The 21,275-nt window shown below is 38.7% G+C and overlaps 1 long non-coding RNA gene across 1 annotated transcript; it reads right to left on the bottom strand.

Moving 5' to 3' along the window:
* Nucleotides 1-5,709: 5,709 nt before the first annotated feature.
* On the bottom strand, nt 5,710-10,844 carry LOC307139787. Its single transcript, XR_013818167.1, has 4 exons — nt 10,734-10,844; nt 9,935-9,984; nt 8,404-8,508; nt 5,710-5,830 (listed from the first exon to the last, which is right to left on the bottom strand). It is a non-coding gene; the product is annotated as an uncharacterized lncRNA (long non-coding RNA).
* Between the last annotated feature and the right edge of the window lie 10,431 nt (nt 10,845-21,275).

Here is a 21,275-nt window from a genome sequence, read left to right as displayed (position 1 = left end):
ATCCATCACCATTATTAAAATTATTATTATGAATAATTTATTCGTACACATCATTATTATTTTTTTAATTTGTGTGCCATCATAATCTTTCATCAAAATAACATTCCCTCCCCCTTTTGCAACAACATCTCTTCTCTGATGACGCGTTTACTGGTGCGAGGGCGGGTCAACCTGTCACTCACATGAGATCGACCAGTAGCAAACCACAACCATCCAATGCATGTTTTCTTGTTTGGGAAGCTATTTCATTCAAATATAAATCACAACAGGGCTGTAACCATAGTCCCCCCCAAATACATGATATTTCTTAAAGTGCCCCTATTTAAAATATGCCATTTTAAAGTTTCCTAATTTAGTTTTGGAGGTCTCCAGCAACAGGTTTACATGCATCAAAGGTCAAAAAACAGTTTCATTTTCTCATAATATACTTTGCACATCACCACAATGTTCAATGATTCTCAAACGACTCGACGTCTCTCTCCTTCCTTTCCACGAGCCTACTCTGCTCTGATTGGTCAGACGGCACAGGCTGTTGTGATTGGTCTACCACGTACAGCACGTATTTCAGAAACAAACGGCCATTACCATAACTGGACTACAGCTCCGTCCGGAGGCTTCCTAAAGCTCAGCGATTGTGCACACTGTAAAGACAGTAACGATGATGTCGATTTTACACCAATCCCAGCTTGAGTCCAAATCGATGATGAAACATTGGAAGAACTAGTTATTCAACCTGAACCTTGAGCAGGATGTTTCTCAATAATGCTACTCAGTTTGAGGTACATTATGAGATGTTTCAACTGTAATTCCTCACCATCAGCATTAACATGTGTGCGTCCCACAACAAACCTGTGTGTGTGTGTGTGTGTGTGTGTTTGTGTTTCAAATTGTTTTGCGTTGTGCACACGCAGGAACTGTATCAATAACAGAGCATACGTTAACCGAGCAGCAAACTCTAAATGACTGATGTAACATTAAAGTTTGCTAAACATATCTTACTCCATCCTTTATCTTTACTCAAAGTAGTGAGAATGACAGACAATCTGCATTAATAGACAGTTTTAGTTAATACTGCAGCCCACAGCTGTTTTACAGCCGGTTAGCCAGAGACCTACACAATATGAAACACAATAAACTTGATGCTATCCAGTATCCACAGGAATCAGCTGCAGTGTTTGAGGTGGTTCAAGTTTTCCCTGGTGTCTACACGCACAATAAGCGGACGGGCAATATGCTAATGTTTTGTCTTGACATCACAACGAAACAGCTTGTGATTCGCTTGAAAAGGATATTTTTGAAAATGATTCGTTTAATTGACTCAAAGCCGACTCTTACTTTTGAGAGACAATAACTTTATACGGTGCACTTTCAGATTTAAAACTTTGCGGGATGATTTTATTCACTTAGAACCATGTTACACAGTACATGAAAGGTAATTTTCACAAATCCATAATAGGGGCACTTTAATGCTGCTCTCCAATATGCACTGCTCTGTTTGTTGTTGGGATGACAGAAAGCTGGTCTGCCTCAGCAGTATAACATCACTCATCAATGTCAAAATAATGCCCATTCAGATCAAAGAAGGCATGGCTTACTATTCAATGAAAACTAGTGTGAATTCCATGCAAAACTTTTAGTTTTTACAGTGAAAGTGTGCGTGCGTGAAAAGATAGAGCTAAACAAACTGTTTGACGATGTTTAACAACCCACTGTACCATAGTATGATGCAAACTACTCAACTTTCTTAATGTATATTTGCTATATTTGCCATCAAATTCATAACTGACTGTGACGAGACAAGAAAATGTTTTTTTTACATTTTCGATATATTAGATATACAAACGAGTGAAATATTATTTACAAATAGTTTAAAAGGATTACTTCACAAATCAAGCATATGCTAGTTCTGGCAGGCCACGTTAGTCAAGCTCGCATCAGCTGATTCACTCCTACCTATAGGAATACGACACTTTTCACAGCATAAATATATAGGGTCCATTCCCTTGCTCAGGAGCTAATTACCCTCCTCCATCCCCAGCTCCTCCTGTCGTTCAGTCAGGATTTCGCCTTCTGATTTCCCTCGTTATATTGTCATTAAGAACATGATTAGGGGCGTGATCATGTTAAGTCGATGTCCCGCAATAACAGACTGGCATGCATCTATAAATTATTAATTCAAGAACATTGTGCAAGTTTACTGAAACAATGGAGCCGCAAACTTCACATACTTTTGAAAATCCAGCATTTAGTTGATTCTGGTAAGCGATCATTGTCACAGTTGTAAACACGACAGCGTTCTTCTTCCACGAGGGAGTTTGGAGTCGTGGCATTTGTTTCCAAGCGTACCGTTAAAGGGGTGGTAAAACACATTCTTTCGAAGGCTTGATTGTGTTTGTGGGGTGCACTGTAACGTGTTCATGCTTCGTTTTTAAAAAATGTCATTATTTTTCATTACTCTACACTGCTCTGTCCCTCCTTGTAAAAACGGTCTGATGGTCTCCGGGTTGTATGAAGCCTGTCCCTCAAAAATACGCAACGGGCTCAGATTGGTTAGCTGGCCCAGTGTGTTGTTATTCGCTAACCACCTAGTGCACGTTTGTCGGAAACGTCACGCCCCTTACCTTTACCGGTAGTCTGTGCTTTGGGTAGTATTAGAAACAATGGGGTCAATAAAACCATACCAATTTGAGCCCAAATCAGACCCTTTTACAGACCCAGACAATTTTAGTGAAGATGATCGAGCAGAACCTGTTCAGTCCTCAAGAGTAAAGACTGCGGATCTATAGTGATCGCTACTGAATGGGACTGTTACTTTTGTATTTTTAGAACGATTATAGCCAAAGATCTGTCGCAAGAACTTTTAACCCAAAACGAACACTAAACATTGGCTTGACTATAGTATCCAAATCAAACACAGAACCATGTTTAGCATGCCCGTAGATAAACAATACATAAAAGCTCTAATCAAAGAATAATTTACACTAATGCCAAGTTCGCTGTTGAGATTTTAAAAAAAAGTTTGTAACATTAGGTGTTTGTCGGATAACTTTAAGTATTTAAAAAATAAATCATACTTACAGGTTGTGGCCCGTAAACAGCTACTGTTTGTAAATCCATCTTTCAGGAAAAGCCGTTGTGCGAATCCTGCATTCAACTCGCAAAGATTGTGGAAGCTTTCCTCCGTGAAATGTGCAGTGGGAGCCAGCGCGCCCGTCGTGCATCCACACACTGGCAGTGTTTGTCTCGCGCAGCTGAACCGTGGCTCTTGTATTGCAAATACAGACAAATATTGTCCATTATGTCACATTTTCCGGTCTTCTCCTCTGACCCCTGTCTGTCTCGTGCTTTGATTTATGATGGGCAGCATATATCTGCTGCAAATGCGACCGTGTTCCCCTCTCATCCCCGTCTCATACACACATGCATATAACATGTTGTATATTAAACGCACTGCAACGCACCCCGTCCCTAGGAAGGCTGAACAAAGTGGACCTGCAATCCGGATGAAAATAACAGCGTTTCGTCTGCATTGCAGCAACAACACTCCAGCCTATACCACAACAACGCTTCTCCACAGCAATACAAAATGGCCTCGCCCCCCTTATTTAATATTCTCGGAGGAGGGGTTTATGTAAATATTGGGGCTGGTGATGTCAGAGACGCTGGAGGAATGTCTGTAGTCCCTACCGGCCGTTTGCTGTAGTCCTTAGAAACTGATTTCTTTAAAAGCAAATATCTCCCTTTGCTTTAAACTTTGAACGTTGTAACTTTGCGGATGTTGTTTATGCTCAAACAGCAACATTACACACTAGCTAAAGTTAGAAAAGTGAAATCGTGTTTTACCACCCCTTTAAAGAATGCAACATGCACGTTTCGTGGTGCATCAGATGACGACTTCGAAACTCTTGAAATGTTTCCAGATAAATGTGCAATATGCATCAGACGTTCAGCTAACGGTCAATGGGCGTGACGTCTGAGGCTAAGACTACTGCTTTCCCGGAGTTCTTGCCCAGAATAAAACCATACCGCCAATCCAAACTGTATACTAATTGTCAATCATCTTTGACGAAAGTGGTCCTGAAAGAACTATAGAAAATTAAATCCTTTAGTTTTTTAATTTCTTTAAATAAAAAGACCCCCCCCCCCCCCCCCTCCAAAAGAAAAAAAAACATTTGGTCCTTCCCAATGTTCAATACATGGTTATAGCCTTGCATCACAATAGGGAAGAACTATCGTAACTTCCGTTTCATGCCAACTTTAAGGACTAACAGTGAAACTTGGCATGATGATGTTGTGTTGCATATACTCATGTTACATTACTGCAATTCAGTCATTTCTTATGATAGCAAAGACAAAAATAATATTAGATATTAGATATTAGATATTTAAACACACAAGTGTTTGTCACTTGAGGGAAATTGAGCGATGGAGCATCTTTTTCTGTATGTGCTCTGTGTGTGTGTGTGTGTGTGTGTGTGTATGTGTGTTTGACCTCTGTCATTCTGACTGAGCAGTATAGCTGGAGATTGCTAGCAGCATTAAGGTTAGAGGTCACCCCTCTCTGGGAATTCTCTCCTTAAAAGGTTATCTGGCCCTCAATTGGGCCCTCTGATGTGATCTCGCCCTGTAATTGTGTATGATTGAAATAATATATGAAATCAAACACAGGCTGAGCCAGCGCTTTTCCCACCCTTCTCTTTTTGATAAGAAAAACAAACTTGCACAGTGTCACACACCTTTATGATCACAAAGGTAAACAGTCAAAATAAAGTGACAAAAGTGAATTTAATTTATTTTCATGAACAAAGAGAACAAAAAAATCCCCTTTCACTATTTTAGGTGTCACACACTTTTTTTTTTTTTTTTGAGTGACTAGGCAAGACATGAAAAAATTATGAACCAAGAAACAAATTGTAACTGAATTTGAAAGCTAGTGATCAGTTTGACTTTAAAAAAAGTGCCTTTGACATGTGTAACTATTTTGGTGTTTTACTAGGAAAAGACTATTAACTTAAGCCTCTAAAGTTCACAGAGATTTTCTGCCGTTGTGTGTGTGTGTGTGTGTGTGTGTGTGTGTGTGCAATTAATCTGCTGAAGGCAAGACTCATCTGGAACTGGACTGACTAAATGTAGATATGTAAAAGGGTGATTTTTCTTTTTTGCAACAGTATTTTTTAACCTACACTGTTAGACATTTTATTGTATTTTTGCGGTAACTTACTGGCAGCACTATTGCCAGTAAGTTACTGTAATTGCCCCTTTACAGTAGCTTACCTGTAAATGTGTTTTACAGTATGATGCCCTTACCGTAATTTAATTTTACAGTATGATGCCCTTACCGTAATTTAATTTTACAGTATGATGCCCTTACCGTAATTTAATTTTACAGTATGATGCCCTTACCGTAATTTAATTTTACAGTATGATGCCCTTACTTCAATTTAATTTTACAGTATGATGCCCTTACTGCAATTTATTTTTACAGTATAATAATTTTTACAGTAATTTTACTGTAATTTATTTTACTTTTTATTTTACAAAATATGCATATGTTAATATGTTATTACTTTATTTTGAATATTTTACATGAATGCAATAAAATAAATAATACATTTAATAAATTCCAAATAAGAGACTTGAGTCCATGTACATCAGTATATTTTTTATTCACCGTCACAATCAATTACAAAAAACAGAAAAAAAATAGAGAACTGAATTCATTACAACAAATCAAAGCAGAGATCATGACGATATGGCAACAAAAAGTATGAACAAAATACCCCAGTTGGTCTTGGCTGGCCTCCCTACTGGTAAACTACTGATGGCTGATCTGAAACAAAACAGAGGGAAAATGTGTGAGAAATGGTTTATCTCATCTAAATTTGTTCATGGACAGATGAGGTAACAACTTGTGCAACAGCAGTTATTCATAGTTATACTTGTTATATTATTATTATTATTCATAGTTATACTTATATTATATATCTCTATCCCGAGGACAAGCGTGCGCGCTCTGGAGATTATCATGTGAAACGCAACAATACCCAATCAGAAAGCAAGCTGCTGACGGAAGACACCTCCCTCCAGCTCACGCTGGAACATGTAAAGGCCATGTTCACACCATCTCCATTACTTCATCTAAACATTTTCCTTTTCCCCCCCGCAAATTTTCTTTAAAAAGCATTCCATACACTATCAGGGTATATACAGAACTTCTTAAGTTGAATTTAATACCTTTTACTACCTTTTTTAATACCTTCAAAATATTTTTTAATACCAGCACGACTTCAAGCTGCAACTATAGTAGCGTAAATGAAATATCTTTCCAAATGGAATAACATATTGCATCACAATGTAACGAGGTCATTTTAACTTAACATCAACTGCCCACAGAGATGAGAATAGAAATAAAGACAGAAGAGGAAGGAGACATCTTCTTCATAGTTCGTGCAGTGTACAGAGGGAAACGACAAATTTTCACGGCGCAATATAGATTTTTTTTCTTTTTCGTTTTAAATCATGAAGGCGAGTCAGTGGATATCACACAAAAACGTAATGTGTGCGAGAGTCGGTGAAGTCTCAAACCTGGTCAATTATTCACTACTGAAAGTGAACGTAAAATCTGACAAGCTTTCGGCGCATATTCTCACAGAGACAAGAGATATCTCTTTATTTATATAAATCTGCTTTAACATATGCTGATAACGTATAGCCTATAACTGTCTGAATTTATATTCTTAATATTTCTCTTTTGGCCCATATTGTGAAACAAATTAGAAGAGAAGTATAGGCCCATTTAGTGTTAAACAAGTTTTTTTTTAAATAAAGCTGCTCTTACTTTCTGATAATACTGATATTATTGTAGTGTTCTGACATATTATAGACTGATAATCATTTTAATTATAGGCCTATAATTCCTTGTTTAATTGTGCAAAATGTATTTAAATAATGAGGAGTAAGCTAATCTATCTATTCTTTTATTATGCAGCATGTCGGTTGTGCATTGATGCATTATGAAATTATCACGGGGGCAAATTAAATGTATTATCAATTTAATAATAAAAGTAGGCCTACCCTAATAATAATAATAATCATTTATATTCATAAATAGTAAATGCTAAATCTTCACTCATACAGTGAGCAGACAAGTCGCGCTCGAGGATCCGAGCCATGGTGTGAGCACATAAACCGTGAGCTTTGGCTTTACATCGCATGCGATCGTACAGTGTGAGTAGGTAACCTTGCTGAAATCGCACAGTGTATGCCAAGCTTTAAGCAACTTGCATATTTCGAAACAGCTCTTCAATGCCATAGATTCAAATTTAAAGAGTGGTGTTTAGTTGCAAGGTCTAAACACCACAGCACCTCAGCTCGCAATGTAGCGGTGGTGATAGGGCATAGCGTCTGCTGTCTGCCGTCTGTCACGCACTGTTGATGATGCTGCTAGACTAACGTTAGGCTACTGGCAGTGGTTTGAATCGGGAGAGCAGTCGGGGTTGAGGGCAAAGCAGTGGAGGTTGAGGTCGTTGATGCATCTGTAGCGCAGAACATTGGTATGGGAAGCTGCTCGCTACGTCCGCGCATCCTAGCTTGGTGGCTATTTGATTACATATGCGATTTGACGCCATTCACCCCCACCCAGGTTATATTAATTGTCTTCTTGCAGACGTGGCAATAAGCCTCGCGGCTGTTGCAAACTACTGGCCTAAGCCAGACTTTAAATCGTGAGTCCTCCAGCCAGAGGTCCGAAAACTTGCATTTCCCCATGCTTTAATTACTGAATGGAAGCGAGCTCGCGTACATGTTTGTCAGCAAGCCAGCCGCGGACCCAGTTTGTTTCAGCGCGCGCGAACGAACACCACCTCACACGATATCGCGCAGGTCCTACTCTAAACATATAAATAAATCCACGCGAATTTTAGAAAAAAAAGGCCTGTCCTTAACACAAATTGAAAATTTATCTAAAAAAAATTGGGCTCGAAAATTTAATACCTCGTCAGATGACGTTTAGTACTTTTTACTACTTTTTAATGCCCTTAATTTTGGCTAATTTCATTTACTACCTTTTACAACCCCGCGGACACCCTGACTATAAGAGCAATTTCATGATATGATATACTTCATATCACCTGTGGTGTGGTAGGCAAACGTCACCTCCTGCTCAACTGACATCTTATGCTGCCTTCACGTGCTATAGGAATTACTGAACTAGTTTCCTAGTTAAAAAATTGGACATGAACGCCCTCTCAAGTCAAAATCTGAATGTGATGAGCTCGTAATCACAACTTTAGAAGTAGGAAATTTCTAGCACATGAAGGCAGCATAAGACGAGGTTGGCTGAAAATTAAAAGATAAAAGTCTCTCAGAAATTGCAAATAATTAAATACTTGCACCTGTACATACTTGCATGATTAGTTTTTAGTTCAGGTTTTAGTTGTAGTCCAGCTTTGTCCGTTTCTCCGTCTATTCCTCAGTCTCTCTGTTTTCTGGTCACTGGTTGGATATGATCTGCATATAAAATAATGTATACATATTTTGGTAACACTTTACAATAAGGTTGTATTAGCTAACATTAGTTAAAGGGTTAGTTCACCCAAAAATGAAAATTCTGTCATTAATTACTCACCCTCATGTCGTTCGAGACCCGTGAGTCCTCCGTTCATATTTGGAACACAAATGAAGATATTTTAGTGTAAAGCTGATGCTGAGAAAGGCTTCAGATAGGCCTCCATTGGCATTCAGTACATTGACACTTCCAATATCCATGAAAGGCACTTAAAACGTTGTTACAAAGTCCATCTCACCACAGTGACTCTATAATAATTTTACGATGACGACAATAGTTTTTGTGCGCAAAAAAAAATCTAAATAACATCTTTATCCAACTTGTTCTCGACTTCCGTGTGTGCCTCCACGACGCATGCGCGAGAATATTACGCAGATCCGGCGTTCGGACACATGACCCAGAAGCGATTTGTTTACGAGCAGAGGAAGAAGCGCGTGTCTAAGATGTTGAATTCTACATTGATCGTGCTTTAGGTCTCGGCGTAGTTCTCAAAATGGGGCTTAAGTGTGTATTTCATGGATTCCCGAACGCCGGATCTACGTCATATTCTCGCGCATGCGTCGTGGAGGCACACACGGAAGTCGAGAACAAGTTGGATAAAGGTGTTATTTTGATTTTTTTTTTCACACAAAAACTATTGTCGTCGCATCGTAAAATTATTATAGAGTCACTGTGGTGAGATGGACTTTGTAACGACGTTTTAAGTGCCTTTCATGGATATTGGAAGTGTCAATGTACTGAATGCCAATGGAGGCCCATCTGAAGCCTTTCTCAGCATCAGCTTTACACTAAAATATCTTCATTTGTGTTCCGAATATGAACGGAGGTCTTACGGGTGTCCAACGACATGAGGGTGAGTAATTAATGACAGAATTTTCATTTTTGGGTGAACTAACCCTTTAATGCATTAGTTAACATGAACTAACCATGAACAACACCTCAGTTCAGCATTAGTTAATCTTTGTTAACGTTAGTTCATAAAAATCCAGCTGTTCATATTAGTTCACAGTGCATTAACTAATGTTAGCAAGATTTTAATAATGCATTAGTAAATGTTGAAATTAACATTAACAAAGATAAATAAATGCTTTATAAGTGCAGTTCATTATTAGTTAATGTTAACTAATGTAGTTAACTAATGAACCGTATTGTAAAGTGTTACACAAATTTTTAAGTGCATACAATGAATCATTTTTAATTACTTTGTCATGTTATGCAGTGACATATCCCACATGAGACTAAACAGTCACAACAAGATAACAAATAGATGCCAAGTAGGAAATGTAGGCAACAAGTATTTTTGAAATAATAAAATGTTATGCATTAAAAGACGTTAATCACATAATGTTAGTCAAAATATATACTTACAAAGCCAAAGATGCTCAGTGCTGTGGCTCTTTCTGGGGTGTTGTTAGCTCCTGTTGACACAAGAGAGAAAAAGAAGAAATTTTCATTAATGTTTATTGACTAATGGTGCCTAAATGTTATGCACATGATAATTCACAGATATAGGATGACTGCTAGATTGACCACTTACACAATCAAATGACTATCAACACTGAAAAAAGAGAGAAGACAATAATAGAGCCTACAGTGGCATGTAAAAATGAATTCATATGAAATAATATAATAAATAAGAAGCCACAATGAACATACTTGAACTAATTATTATTTTACTTGAATATATATTAATCCTCTGGTGTATACACTGGCGTAAATGTTCTATTTTACGAGAGAGAGAGAGAGAGAGAGAGAGAGAGAGAGAGAGAGAGAGAGAGAGAGAGAGAGAGCGGGCGCGCGAGACAGCCTTTGACACCGCTCAGGCGCTAACGTTACTTCAAATGGCGTCACACACATTTAACTGTCAACGAAAATATGTAACTATAACTGGCCGTGAAAAGACGGAAACCATTGTTCGCGTAAATACAACATTTGGTACATAATGTACAATGCAGGTAACAGTTAGTCAATTGTATGCAAATTTAATGGGTTATGAAAGCGGTTCTTGAGGAAAACGAACAGTTCCCCGAGACTGTCATATAGTAATAGCAATTCGATATTATTATTTACTTTCTTCATGTATGTAGCTATATTTACTGGATATTGGTTTACGTTTTAAAAGTATCAAAGACATTTGTGATAAATTTGTCAAATAAAAACTTCTTACCTCAGGAAAGCTCGCAGCTGGTGTCTGGCGATCCGATCCACAGGCAGGGACGTCCGTTATGCGCGCACTCGACACAAACCTCATTTGCGCGGGCTTGGCACGCGAGTAAACAATTTAAATTGTGTGAGGTGTAAGCAAAGTTTATAAATATATTTTTTAAACATTTAAAAATTACATTTATATCACCACACTTGTACTGGTATTACTCTGGCATTAAAATAATAATACATAAAATAAAATTACGGATCATGAGAAATAAAATGCTAACAGTAGGTGTGTGTGTGTGTGTGTGTGTGTGTGTGTGTGTGTGTGTGTGTGTGTGTGTGTGTGTGTGTGTGTGTGTGTGTGTGTAGCCTACCGTTAGCATTTTATATCTCATGATCCGTCATTTTATTTTGCAACGTACATTTATAGCCGAAAAATAAACAAGTAATGAAACTTAACTTTGCCCTCAGCCTAAACGATTTGCCAGGGAACAAATTATAGATCCATGAGAGCAAATATGGGCCGTTAAATCTCCACAAGACTAATTATAGCTGGAGACGCCACAGAGACATCAGAGCCAGCGGCAGACGTCAGAAGGACTGGCCGAGGAAAGTCTACTCTCGCCGGGTAAACAAGCGCTGAACGCCGCTGACTCACTGGAGCTCACATCTCCGAAAACACCAGATAAAATGTTAAAATAGGCACTCTTCTTATAAATAAACCACAGATTTGAGCTTTAAACAACTACATTACCGACTGAAAAAGTCTTAAAACTACGTTTTGTCACACATTAACAGTTTTAACACAAAAAGACGTGTAAACACAGCCCATGTCAGTCATTTCTCAACGAGACGAGCCGCTGGCAGAAGCTCCTCCTATGAGGCGAATTCGAAATACATTTATAACACTAATACTTTACTCTATTTATTCTATACTCTATTTTTTCCTCTTTTTGAAAGTTGTGAAATCACTATTGTGGAGTTTTTCTTTTGCTATTTGAGCAATTGGGCACACAAAAAATATATAATTATTGTATTCTCTCATTCACCACTATACAATTTAACCCAACTATGACGACTTCCGCTCTGAGAAACCCGAAAATGTGAAAAGGGTAGGAGAAAATACTAAATATAAAAATTACTTCTTTGTCTCCCACAAAGAACTAATTTTACATCCTTCCATCCACATGTTTTTATTTAACTTTTAAACATCCAGTGTGTGTGTGTGTGTGTGTGTGTGTGTGTATTCTTTGTTTACAGTAGCACTACTGCTTTTACGTAAACAGTAAAATACTGCAAATTCCCATATACAGTAAGTTACTGTAAATTTCATTAAAAATACCCACAATGCAGTGCATATTACAGTAGCTAACCGTAAATAATATAAATGGTATTTTACTGGGCTTTTTTGCGGTAAGTAACTGTAAAATTGCGGTAAAGTCTAACAGTGTACAGTAATCAGCATTACTTCTTTGTACTTGCCATAAATTAAATCAAAAACCCAAAAGCAATAGCAAATTTCTCGGTATATCCATATTGAAATTCATTCACCTTATCTGAAACGTAAATAGTATCTCTTCTGCTTGCCTAGCCAAGCATTTTAAGATCCTTAATTGGGTACACACTCTCAAATCCCTTGTGTTTAAAACAAAAGAGCGGTCATTTCTTGTATCTCTCTCTCTCTCTCTCTCTCTCTCTCTCTCTCTCTCTCTCTCTCTCTCTCTCTCTCTCTCTCTCTCTCTCTCTCTCTCTCTCTCTCTCTCTCTCTCTCTCCTGTTTTCTGTTTGTTGGTGATTACTGGTATAGCACCCGTAGCGCATGATAAGCACGTTTATATCGCCCTTCTTTTCCGTAGTGTTGGACTAGAGCTCGTCTAAATCCGGTGGAAGCTTAATGTTTATCCAACGTGAAAATAATTACTCAAAAGTGTTTCTCTTAATCCAAATAATGAGGGGCCCAGAGTGGAGCTCAGTGTCATTGTAAATCAGGACAGGGCAATTGACTCCTCACTCCTTGTAAGTTTCAGGTGAGGATGGGGGCGGATAAAGGTTAGCTTAGGCCTAATCCAGCCACGCTGCAGCCCTTAATCTGTTATGATACAAGGATGATCACTTAAAAAGGGAGGGCTGCAGGAGAAGGCCGTTTGACTGGGACCAGTCTTAAAGCGTGCTTAGTGGCCCGCTGTCTCCACAGTTGCCAGAAAAGCTCTTTTATGTGTGTAAGACTATGGAGAGGCGGGAAGAATTGGATGAAAACATCTCAATATCAGTACACTGCACGCTAATTGTTTGAGGAGCTACGAGAGAGATAGAGAGAGACGTACAGTACTTATTTTGCAGTGTCTAGGCAAAGCTGCGTGGAAACCTGCTGTCAGTCGGCAATCCGGAGATCATGTGCCTATACAGTGGCCGCGGCCGTGTGATTTCAACGGGGCACATGGGGAAGGATCATGTATTGTAGAGTGCCGAGTGCCATTATGGTCCACATGGAAAACAGCTCAACTTGTTAGAGAGTGAGAAAGACAGAGCGAGTAAGAGTTAGAGCGAGGGTGAGGGAGAGATGGAGGATTCAATATCCTATCCCAGGGCTCCTGTGTCATTGCAGGGGGATTAGGCTGGAGAAATCTGCATGGCTTTGCTCTGAGAGCTCAGGGATGGAGCGGAGTTGGCCGGCCTCCAGCGCGACGGCCATCTTTCCAAGGTCTCAAAATGAGAAGGTTCTGAGCTCTTTGTTCGCTCGCTGTCATCTGACTGATTCACACTAGACTTGGGGTTGTTTTTTTTTTTTTTCAATCATTCCTTTTGTATTGAAACATGACAAAATAATGCTACAATTATCTTCACAGTATGCGCCCTTGAACCATTTCTTCAGTTTAGATGATCATTTTAATGCGTGGTTGAAATGCTTGGTCTCTGTCTGCTAGTAAATCCCTTTCTAATGTAAATAACAATCCCCTCTTTGACTAGATATTAGCACTTTTTAGAAATCCATTTTTAGGACACATCTCCATGCGTTTACTACTCCCTTGTAATTTGGCTTGTACCAACAACGGTTCACCAGCAATTATCTGCATATTTACTAGGTTGCTTTATATGGTAATAACATGATGAAATCAATCCACGCATATGTTTATTGACCATTTTGTACTGCCATATTGATCGGCGTGAATGTGACCCGATACATTGCTAGCGTGCATCTTCATTATGCCATTTGAGAGAGGTTATTAGAATGGTGTTTAAACGAGCCTCAGTCCGCTGTGTGACTGGATGAAATGTGGTTATGACAAGTTACCTCTGAGAGCATGGAAGAGAGCCTCTGGGAAAAATTGGGAAGTTTGAGGAACATTTGAGTTTTTTTTTGGGTGTTATATGTTATACAATTGATTAATTTGATTTAATAAATATATCTGTTTATGACCTTAAATATACTGTCAAATGCAAATCATTCCTGTGGTAAATGAATATGCTATTATATCAAAAATAACTAACTAAACTAATATTGATACATTTTAATAATAATAAAAGTGAAATGTATTCATTTTACTAGAAAATGTTGCACTGAAAAAATTATATTGTGGGATTATTTAACCATTTGCCAGGTTTATTTACTCTTTATTTTGTTGTCATGTAAAGCTTATTGTGTGATGTCAGGATTAGTTTGTTACTTTACTTTAAATTGATTAGTTGATTTCTAAGTCTATGTGTGCCATTTTAAGGCATTTGAATGTTTTTGTCTCATTGGTGTTCATGTGAATATTGTCAATAGTTTTATGTAACGCATAATTGGCTTTCCATGTTAATTTCTTATGGAAGACATAATACTGAGTTATGGGTACTAAATGATACTAAATGGGTAATTACTACAATTCCAAACCATCAACTTCACCATGCTTCACCACAAATTATATCATATAATTTATTATATATAAACTAAATAATTTTTGTATTAGATCCATTTGCATGTACTCATTTTGATTGAATGAAAGAACTCATTTGAGTAATAGTTGCTCAATTCTAAAAAATGATTATATTTATTTAACATTGCTTCTAATAATTTTTTTTTTTTTCATTGCAATCTGGGACATTTGTACTTAGTTTATTTATTTGAAAAAACAGCTGCATGTTTTTTTTTCTTGATAAATAATTATATTTTTGTCAACATGGAACACAAAATCCCAAACGATTAAGTTACTTGTTTATAGGTTCACAAATTTTCGATTTAAGCAGGGGAATTTGATAATTCTCTTAACATATGTCCAAATATATCTTGCTAGGCAACGTTTGATCCAGCTTTGATGTGATGTGATCTTACACCTGATAGCCTTGATGGAGTCTCATTACATTCACTCTGGTTCCCTTGCCAAGGCTCAGAGTAGTGACTGAAGGAGGGGTGCTAGCAGGAGAGGGCATGTGCAATCTCTTTTGTCTGGATATAAAAGAATAAATATCCTGCTAAATCCAGAGTGCTTGCCAGGCCAGCTAAATCTTACGCTCAGTATTCACTGCTGTGTTTCGCTTCTCTCTCTCTCCCGCTTTCTCTCCCCGTCTCTCTGTCCCTCTAATTCCCTCTCATTTCTAAGCAGGAGAGGGAGATGAATTGACTGGCGTTTGATGTGTTGATTGGCAGAAGGAGAAGGAGATGTGCTGAAGGACAGCTGTATGTGAGTTTGTCTCGGGGGATAGTGGCTTGATCGCTAAATGAAGACCTCTAGTGCTTTCTTGTTGGCCACCGTGGATCCACCTTCCAAATAACGCACAATTAGTTGAAGCACAATTAATGAAGCAGGATCTCTGTGTGTGCACAGTATGAAGCCACAAAGCAGTGTCTCGGGACGCTGTGGGGTATCGGGGTCTAGCGCCCGAGGGCAGTGAGTGGCCCTATCAGCATCTCTTTGCTGTCTGTCTCCTTCACTCTTCGTTTCTCCCTAGTGTAAGAGCTTTGTACTCCCACAAAGAAGCTCACTTGAAATCCTGGACAGAGAAAATGCGAGACAGGGAGAGTAAGAAAAAAGGTAAAGGAGAGAGAAGCACGATGAGAAGTTGAGCATAAGTGATCCCCTTTGTATTTCTGGCACAGCTGGGAACATCTGATTACATTGAGATCTAAAGAAACATTGTGAGTTTAATACAAGTTAAGCTCAATTGACAGCATCTGTGGCATAATGTTGATTGCCATGAAAAAAATATTGACTTGTCCTTTGTTTTCTTAAAAAAATTATAAAAAGAAACTTTACAATGGAAGTGAATGGGGGCCATTTTTTGCTGGACTTACCAGCATAAATGTGTCCCTTACAATTTATGTGAGCAGTCAAGTTGTTCTTCTCAAGTTTTACTTCCATCCTAAGCATTAAGTTGTAAATAGGATATAAGTTTAGAAAGAAAAAGTTAGTACAATAAGCATTTTTTTGCTTATTCATATTGTTTATATCATGTGGCCATATTATTGAAACAGTGAGTATTTTAACATTTACAGATTGACTGTTAACTTTATCATTAGCGCCTCACTCTATGTGTGTGTGTGTGTGTGTGTGTGGCATTGTGTCACAGGTGCTGGTGATTGATCTTAACTCGTATTGAACCCTGAATATTCCTTCGGTCAGCATGGTTTTGCTGAGAAGCCATCACAAGCAGCAACTAACCAATCTTTATATATTGTAATATCTGTTGAGATTATCAGTTCTTTTGAAGAGAAATACAAAATTAAATATTAAAATAAAATCAGCATTTAAAATGATGATGATAAAAGGTTTTTAAATGACCAGCTTATGATTTCTTAATCCATTTTATGGCCAATTGAAATTCAGCACCGCAGCTGAGCTCAACGGTGGCCTTACGCTCCCAGACTCACAAGACCAAACATGTCAGATCATCCCAAAATCTAGAAAATTCTTGTTTGCTCTGGCAAGGCTAAAAGCGTTGGCATGTCCACTCTCCCTTCTGCTGGTCTAATGCAGCATGGGTAATGCTGTCAGAGCAATGCATCGTGGGGAAGTTTGTGCCACTGCATGATGAAGCGTTCTATTTATATTAAAATGAGGGGCTTCTCCTGAGGGAGACATTGAGGGGAATGGAACAACAAACATCCAGCTTTAGAGGCCTGCCTGTGTGTGTGTGTAGGTGTGTGTGTGTGTGTGTGTGTGTATGTGGACAAAGAGAAAGAGAGCACCCAAGAGAAGGACAGTGACAGCAAAAATGGCAACCCTTCATCCAGAGTGGCCCTTTGGACCCTGGGAAGAGTTATAATGTGGTCGCAAGACATTGTTGCTGGAATATTTTTTTTTATTTCTAGTGTTGCTGCCTTTGGTTTTTGTGGCATATAGTCATAAAATACCACACACTGTAATAAAAGGAGAGCCTTAAATCTAGCTTGAGTGACCAGTGGGATATGGGATGCGGATGGTCATAGAGGTTTTTTTTTTACCTTGTTAATGTGCAAGCCAAAAGCCTTCAAAGCTTGCCATGTTGATGGATGACCCATTGTTTGCTGCTTTTAAAGTGTTTATTTGTTACTGTATTGACCTCTGTCATTCAGACCCCAGTTGAAAAGCTCCTAGTACATTGGTAGTTGGTTTAAAATGTTGATCTTAGCTCTCTCCAGTCACATTGCAGTTAAATCGCATTGCAGCATAAAGATAAACATTAAGGCTGAGACACACCAAGCCGACGGTTGGCTGTTGGGCAATGTCGGGACGCTTTTGAGCGTCAGTTGGCTTAGTTTTTCTAGTGTGTTCTGCACCATTGGCTCTAGTCGGTCGCCGTCTGGGGTTTTTTGGGCCGATTCAGCATGTTTAAGCGGTGTCGAGTCGTCGGTGAGAGAGAGAGAACTCTGATTGGCTGTTCAGCTTAGAATATGAGAAAGTGTTGTAAGCGAGCAAAGATACAGACAGAAGGCTGTTATAAATTTACATCATCTTACCTGAGCATTCGACGCACAGATATTTTCATAATAACATGAGGCGACTGGAATGAAGAAATTCCAGAAGAAAAACAAAACAAAACTAAAAAATAGAAAAAAATAAGTAATGGAACACAAAGGCAATGGAAAAATACAAGATACTAAATGTGAAAGTCAAATTTTAAACGAAAATCATGATACCTGCATAAACCAATAGAAAACCAAGGTTCTCTTTTGTCGAGTACCCAACTTTTGAGCATATTTTTGTCGGTCCTTTGGTCCTGATTTTGCCTTTTTGAATGATGAAAATAGACGTATCGATGCCTGCTGATATAGACAGATATTTACTTACACGCAAGTGCAGAAATTGAGATTGTTACCTTTAGTCCTTTTGGTGTGTTCAAGCACAGCTTTCTGGCCGAGACGCAGCCAACCAGAGGCGGTAGCACAGTCTGCTTTCGTCGCCACTAGTTCTTTGACGTCGGCTTGGTGTGTCCCGGGCTTTACACTGGTATTCCTTATTGTTCTGGTATGTATTCAGGCTAACATTCTTACCACCTGTATTCATTTTTATTCAATTTATCTGTCTATTTTGGTGTTTGCACTTGGCCAAAGACGTGCTGGTAAGGGTTAGATGCTTACAGTGCTGAAACTGGTGACTGACAGTTTGAACTATATCTCATTATGGTGTAATCCCCTCCAGAAAGGCCATCCCTGACTTCATCAATACAAAATAGGCCTGTGAAAATAACACGCCACGATGTCTCACTGTGCAGCACCAACAGCAATGAAAAGCAAGCCCGTTCTGTGCGTGTGTAATGATTCTGCCATTACAAACAGAGGTTTCTCTTTTTTCTTTCTCAAACGGCCAGAGAATGGCCTGCACCAGGCTAGTTAATTAAACTCAAGGGTGAAGCATTATTTGTGGGAAAAAATCCAATTATTTCTCCTTTCTACCCAGAGAAAGAGAGAGAGAGAAAGAAAAAGAAAAAGAAAAAGAGAGAGTCAGGATGTCACTTGGAGATGAGATGACCACTTCACTTCTCTTAAGATCTTCATTGTTCATCTCCGTGGGCCATTCATTACATTGAATTATTTTCCTCATTTGCAAGTCAGTCTATGTCATAGGTTTTTTTTTTTTTGGAATATTGGAGGCTCTTTATGCAATATTCTGAAATGATTTCTTATTTATTCATACATTTTTCCCTCTGAAAAGGTTCTATTCATTTGCCTTAATCTCCTATTCTCTCACAGAAAGGAAATAACCCATGATAAAAAGTCAATCATCCTTGTTTTTTTCTCTGACTTCAAAGACAGGGGGGCATTACAGTTAGACAAAGGGCTAATTTAGTCTGTAAACCTTAATTATAACTTCATGGTTTTATTTACGGAAACGTTAATTGGTGAGATTTTTTCAGAGCATAAACCCGTATTCCAGCACTGCAATTAAAAGCCTTAAGTTCAGGGCCGGCAGCTCCCACATTATGGCTTCAAAGGCAGAGAAATCAAAGTATCTTAGATCCGCAGGTGTGGTGTTCATTACACTAGAATTTGGTATTTCGTTTAAAATAATAACACAGCTGTGGTCAATAACAATGATAAAACTGGGCATTCAGCGAGCGGTTCGCTGGCATCAAATAGCATCAGATTTGTTTATTTATTCACCTGTCATGCATTATTGCAATAGTTCTAATTAATGTGTGTGTTTGTAAGTGTGTGGAGGGAGCATATTGGGCGAGATGTAATTTCACTCTTTCATCCGTCCGCAGGGACAAGCAGGGCCCCTAATCTGGCCCCGTGAGCCCTCGCCCTGGGTTGAACTTTAGCCCTGAGAGGGTCAGCCACTGGCCCGTTGGGAGACTGCCTCCACCGGCTGGCTTAATCCCGGCCAGTCGATAGACGTGGGGTACCGGGGCACGGATAAAACCCTCCAGAGTCCACACACACACACACACTTCAACGAATGCACATGTATATATACACACACGCTCAGACATGTAAACGGCTCATTTCAATATGTGGTAAGTGGTGTTATCGACAAGCAGGTGCAAAAGTTCATTCACATGCACACAATTTCAAATGCACATCCACATAGATGCATATATAAGAGGATCTAATTTCAAGAGACCTATAAAAAGTACCGTCAACCTGATGTAATCACACACACACACACACACACACACACACACACACACACTCACTGGTATATTTATGCATATGATTTGAGGCAAGCTCAGGAGCCTTTACCTCAGGGCACAATGTGCTGGATTGATGTGGTAATGTTTTAAAGGGCAGCCAAGTGAGTGGAACATCACTTTAGCAGCGGGTCAATGGAAGAACTGATCTTCTTATTTAGATTTGACAGGATAAGATTGATCTTGTTCTGTCCTCTACATGTTTTCAGCATTTTTTTATCACTACTGAATCTGAACTTTGGTTAATGGTTTACATTGCATTATGATATAATTCAATCGCAGAAACTGACAAGTAAGACCACCCTTTGTTGGGTTTTGACTGACAGGCACCAGGTAGATTGCTGTAGCTCTCAGCCTCCATGAAAATGAGATGGGTGAGTGAGTGAGGTAGAGATATTGGTGGCAACTAAATTACAGTACTAAATAGGAAGGAAGAAGGAGATAGGAAATGAAAGGGGGGGTGTGAGAATGGGTTTTTCAATGAGCTTGACTCTCTGGGGAAAGGATCGGTCAGTAGACGATTGTGATTAGGGTCAGGATGGGCATATCATCAGAGGGACTGGGCAAATTTATTGTAGGGTTGGGGTTAAATATATGGTTGTGTGCTTTTGAGCCCCAAGGTTATAGTTACAGTTCAGGTAGAAATTCCATAGGTTTTTTTTGTCTGTATATGAGACTGTAAAAGACTGTACACTCTAAACAATGCTGGGTTAAGAATAACCCAAGTTGGGTTGAAAATGGACTAACCCAGCAATTGGGTTGTTTTAACCCAGCGATTGGGTTGTTTTAAGCAAACATTTAACCCAACCGCTGGGTTAAAACAACCCAATTGCTGGGTTAGTCCATTTTCAACCCAACTTGGGTTATTCTTAACCCAGCATTTTTTTGAGTGTACAGTAATAGGGTATGTTAGTGGAAATTATTGCATTTCAAATTTTTTTACTTTTGTATTATATACACTCCAAAAAATGCTGGGTTAAAAATAACCCAAGTTGGGTTGAAAATGGACTAACACAGCAATTGGATTGTTTTAACCCAGCGATTGGGTTGTTTTAAGCAAACATTTAACCCAACCGCTGGGTTAGTCCATTTGCAACCCAACTTGGGGTTATTTTTAACCCGGCATTCTTTAGAGTGTATATTATAATAATTATATTATATTAATACTTGTCTCTGTTGCTTATTTTTGGAGAGCTTGACAGCCTCACATCGGAAAACTGTAAATATCTTGGTGCCAGAACTTTCTAGTGTATAGGATATGGATTGAAGCGATATTTTTTTTTACCCCAAAGTTTTCAGACGTTCCCGCAGTAAAAAGAGCAAAGAGTCATACCACAATCCTTCTCTGCATGTATAGCCGTCGTCTTGTTTCTTATTGCCCACTGATGATGCTTGCAAAATGTTTGTTTGACCATTTCAGCGATATGCAATTTGTATTACTTACGGAGACATGAAGGTTCAAGCTCATC

Source organism: Gobio gobio (assembly GCF_949357685.1).
Source record: "Gobio gobio genome assembly, chromosome: 16".
Taxonomy (NCBI): Eukaryota; Metazoa; Chordata; class Actinopteri; order Cypriniformes; family Gobionidae; genus Gobio; species Gobio gobio.
This window is presented reverse-complemented; position numbering and strand designations above follow the sequence as displayed.